The sequence below is a fragment of the Aegilops tauschii genome, chromosome 7 (genome assembly GCF_002575655.3).
Source record: "Aegilops tauschii subsp. strangulata cultivar AL8/78 chromosome 7, Aet v6.0, whole genome shotgun sequence".
Taxonomy (NCBI): Eukaryota; Viridiplantae; Streptophyta; class Magnoliopsida; order Poales; family Poaceae; genus Aegilops; species Aegilops tauschii.
Window position 1 is genome coordinate 327,568,551 of NC_053041.3, and position 5,498 is coordinate 327,574,048.

The following is a 5,498-nucleotide window of genomic DNA, read 5'->3' on the forward strand; positions in this document are numbered from 1 at the left end:
AATATGCCGCAGTACTAGGTGGAGGTGTATGCACTGCAGTATAACCATATGCTCTCTCACAAATAATATCAATTGATGAAGTTTCATCTTCCTGCAGAACTCTAGCCTTTATTGCAGCATAATCAGGAAACAACCCCTTTTCATATTGTTCAAGGCAAAGAGCACTAATCCTCTTGTTTTGTGCCAAGCTCTTTTTCAATGCAGCCACAACCGCTTCTGGAAGGGATTGCTCTGCAATACTTTCAGATTCTTTCGACAATGATTCATGAGTGTTGCCGAAATTCTCGAATTGCGTAGAGTATGCATTATATGCTACAGTATTTGATGACGGCACATGTGTTCCTGTAAAAATTTCACTTATTCGGCTATGACCATGAAGATGCGGGGCCGAATTATGAACATCTACAGTTGCATACGGTTCTGAAAAATTACTAACATGAGGTGTAGCATATGATCGTTGAGAGTAACTGGCCGAATAGCTAGTAGTAGCATGGCCAATTCTCCCATCCATCGGCAAGGTTGGATTCACATATTGCAAATTAGTTGCCCATGAATAAAAGGGTGAAAAACTTTCTTGTATGCTACTGGAAATTTTAACATGGGGTGTTTCAAATTGATTAACCAAACCCATCATGTTGTTCATTGGCATATGGATTTGTGGGGTTGCCGATGCATGAGAGTTAGGATACATATGTTGTATGTTGCTAAAATCATAAGAATTTGAAGCATGAAGATTATTTTGCATCGGCCCTTGCACATAATTAGAAGCATGATTGAGAAAGTTAGGGCTAGTCGATACATTATGCTCATTAGGGGATCTAGCAACAACATATGAATTATTTGCATCTACATAGGTGAATTGGGTATTCATGTTACCTTTGTAGATTGCAAACCCTAGATGACGATCTCTTCGTAGCAAGAACGGGCCGGAGACCGTTCAAAGCTTTGTCCCCAGCGGAGTCGCCAAAAAGTGTGTTCGCACACGAACACGTCACCGTGTACCCTCGACGCCGGGGGTGATGCACCGCAGCTCACGTCGAAGGAGACCCGGCCGGAAGCGCGGTACGCAGGCAATCCGGCGGGTGCTTTTGAGGACCCGAAACCCCACACGCCCGGGAGGGACCCCGTCTGGACGCGCGGAGGCTATGGCTGCCCTAGATTGACCTGATCGCCCCTAGGGCCTCGAGGTTCGCCGCCCTGCAAGGAAGAAGAACGAACGAAGAACGAGAAGAAAGATACAAGGGTGGGGGACAGATGAACACGAAAAAGTAGTAGATGTGTTTGTTCGATTGTGTGTTGTTGTTCAGTCGGCCGTCACCCTTAGGTATATAAGAGGCAAATGGACTTCCCGGGCAAGGAAAGGTTAGAATTCACGTTCAAAACCCTAGTTTGGCTCAAACTCGGAATCCAACTTTCCAGAATGGTTCGGTTTGCAACTCGCGGCAGAAAAATCCAAAACCCGGACAAACATCCCCGGAGTGTCCGGCCATCCTCGGAGAAATCCAAAACCCGAATGATCATTCCCGGAGTGTCCGGCCATCCTGATGCAACCGCACATTTTCGGCTCTAACTTTTGCATACGAACTCCGATTGAGACGTTTTTATATCAAAATAAACCATTTCGACGATACGCACAACTTTCATGTTGAAACTTTTTCCATCTGAAGCCACCTTAATTGGGTTTCAAGCCATTCTTTAATCTGGTGTCAACATGAGCATCTCTGAACTTGTCATAACTTTTGCATCCGAGCTCCGTTTTAGACCATCTTCATATACATCTTGATCTTCTTGAAGAGAGCTATCTCAGGTGACTTTCAATAATAAGTTTGAATTAATCTTGACATAGCTTCAAGCTACACTTTATAATCGTGCCACTTTTGAGCGTCAACAATATGCTTGTAGACTGTACTACTACTATTATGTATACACACATGCAAATGCACGTTTTAACATTATGATGCGGTTTTGATAAAGGTAGAAAAACAACACTAGTCAAGCTTGTGAAACGATTCAATGCAAAAGAAATGCAAAAATGCTCGTTTGATTGTTTACTTTAGCTTCCTTCTCTCTGTGGTTTTTCTCTATGGTACTTTGTACGGAGTATCTCACTGGCCGGAAGGCATGCAAATTCCCAAACTGCTTCATACACGTAGGCGGGCTGTAAGAATTAAAATAGTATATTTGTGCTGAGTTGTAAGAGAGAGAAGAGGAGAGAGAGGAGAAGCGGGCTACTAACTAACAGCCAGCTCTAACACGTGCTCCTAGACACTTTGTGAGAGAGGAAGGTGGGCCATGCATCAGTAAAGTAGTACTTATTTACATCTAACTATTATACTTGCCGACTATAAGGTTGGCTATAGATGATGTGTCAACATCATATAGGCAGCGGCTGGTTGTACTATTAACCATGCTCTAAGAAGTTGTGTCGTGTAATTGGAATTCCAACTTGAGTACTACTGGTAGTAGTAGGAGTAGTAGCTAGGGATCGAGTGTGCAAGATGAATGCAGAGAGATGAATGCAAAAAAGACAGAGGGATGTGATGGTTACTTGTCTGTTTATTTTACCACACCACTTATTACTGGGAGTGGTGGGGTTTTGTGATATGACAGCTTTACTGCCGCGCCACGAGCGGGGTGAGACTCCTGTACAGCGCTGCCCTCTACACTAGGACTACCTCCGTCGTGGTTTATTAGTCCCCCATGTAATTTGACTGAAGATTTAACTGACAAAATGTTAGTGCATGTCAACAAAAACTACTATATCGTTGGATTCGTATTTGAACATACTTTTCAAGCATATAATTTTTTGTGACATGCATGAGCATTTTGTTAGTTAAATTTATGGTCCAAATTTGGCACAGATTACAATGGGGACCAATAAACCAGGACGAAGGTAGAACTATATATAGTAAAACGCCCGTGCGTTGCACAGAAGAGTGAAATGCATTGATCGGGGAGTTGTTTATTTTGACAAAGTATGTGGGGGTCATCTCTTGTGTAACAAATATTGATAGGTTTCTTCGGATATTATTTTTTCTCTAGAGCTCACAAGCATCCGGGTGAATAGTAAATGTAGGCTAAATAGATAAAAAAATCTTTTCCAAACAAAAGTGTTCAACTGTTCAACCTGCATCCAAAACTTTTGAAGAAATAACACTTATTGTGCTTTGCAAGAAATGATCTTTAAGAATTATTTTTTGAGTATTGATTTTGTTTATTTTATCTAGACCACCATGAATGTAAATCAGGATGACTTGGAAGGGGGCAGAGGAGAAGGCGAGTTGGAGGGGGATCGTGGTGGTGGTCGGCAATGCAGCCTGAGAGAAGGCATGAGAGGAGTTGGGGGCAGACGGGCACCGATAGAGATAGAGATAGAGATATACTCCTACTAGTGAGTTGCACGTTCTTTCCACATGAGTTTTGAGATATCGTTACAACACAATGTTAGTAACAAACAACTGACACTTACATATTACGTCTTTGCAAAAGGAAAACCTTAGCTGCATAGTGGTCCAATACATGTATATGACACATTATATGTATGGATCTCAAGGCTAACTTCATGAATATGAAAAGATAGTGTTGTGGCATTTGGTTGAAATTCTCTGAAAAAGATAAATGTGTTGTAAGAAATGGTTCATCATAAGTCTTTCACCATTAGTAAAAATTCACAATTGTGTTTCGTTTTAAGCTCGGACTATGAGCTTTGCTGGACCTTGAGACTTTGTTACATTTTTATTTAATAATATGGATGCATGCATCAATTGATGCAGAGGCTGGGGGTTATCCTCCTTTTCAATAAAAAGTAAACATTCACAATTAATCTCATAAATGGCAAGCGAGAACTCTAATGGAGCTAAAGCATACATGGAAGATTCTAGACTAAACCATAAATGGATACACTTTTATTCAAGCGTGATACTCTGATAGAGCAAGATCATGCATGGAAGGTTCTATACTAAGAAGTGTCCACATGCTTAGACAGCGGCTTACATTGAACGAAGACTAATGATGAACAGTTAACTTGGTAATGCATATGCCCAGGTGAACCTCCTTGGAGTCCCCGTGCATCATCTTGGGGATCGTATGAAGCCAGCCCTCTTCCATGTCCACATTGCCGGGAACGGAGCAGCTTGCCACAGTCTCATTCAGCGTGAGGGAAGCGCCGAGGTCGCCCTCGTACGCTGGAGGGGCAGCAACAGTGAGCACACACCTGTACAGCAGCCTCGTGTCAGCGTCAGCGGTGTTGCCCCTGACGCACACGGCAGAGACGGAGCGGCGGCCTGCGTGGGCCTTACCAGTGCCCATGGCCAAGAGGAAGAGTTTTCGTCGTCCTTCGTAGCTAGCGGGCGGCGGTGCTCCTCCAGCGACTCCAGCATGGCAAACGGGTAGCACGTCTCGTAGTGTTCACTGCGGGCCAGGAGTGATTGCCGGACGGTGCCGTCAGGTGATGCACGAGGCTCCCCGGCGAGCCCTCAAACGGCGGTGTGCACTCATAGCAGTAACAGGGCGCATGCGCGTATCTGGACCTATGCTTCGCCACGGAGTGTTGGTCGACGTACCTCTCGTAGTCGAAACTCTTGTAGGTGCAGGGCACCGTGTAGGCATCGACCAGGCCATCCATGAAACCGGAGTGGCTGTAGGGGATGTTGTGCCCGCCACATGGAGCGCGGGGTAGCACACGAAGCGGTAGGTGGTGTACTTACTAGTACTCCCTCCGTTTCTTTTTACTAGTTTGCATATAATTCCAAACACCACGTAGACACGTTCTCTCACAATTTCACAACTATATTATTATGATTGTTAGTGCTCAGTCGGTGCAAGCAAAGGGGAAAAGTTTAAATTAATTGTTATGCCCAGGCAAAGCCTACAGAATATTATTTTTAATTATGTGAGATATCTAGACGTATAGCATTTGAACTGAAAAATCAAAGTCATAGAAGTCTCCTTTTGTCTTTTTTTCCTTAGGGATTTTGCATGTACAACTTGTTGTCACGTCCCATCAAAGTCATTCCGTCCGTCTTGCACGTTTCCTTTTTCTTTTTTTGACATTGCAAGTTTCCTTACCAGCGCAGTACTCGGGACTCTTGGGTCTTTCCTTTCAAGCGTAATACCTATCGACTCTTGGGTCTTTCCTTCCAAGCGTAATACCCATGGACTTGGGAATAAAGTTTTCATGTCATCTTTATTCTAGACGCAGGATTAAGATCTAATGGTTATTTATTATTAGTTTTTTGGGATTAACGTGGAGGCTCGTATGGTGCTTCTAATTACTAAATATATATAAGACTCTTATTCGTGACCGTGAAGGGATTGACAACCCCTTTTTTGTGTTGTGTGCAAGTGTTTGTTAGTTTGTGCAGGTGCATATATTAGAGACTTGTTTGTGCCTCCTACTGGATTGATACATTGGTTCTTAACTGAGGAAAATACTTATCTTTACTTTGCTGCACCACCCTTTTCTCTTCAGGAAAAAAAATCAACGCAAGCTCAAGAAG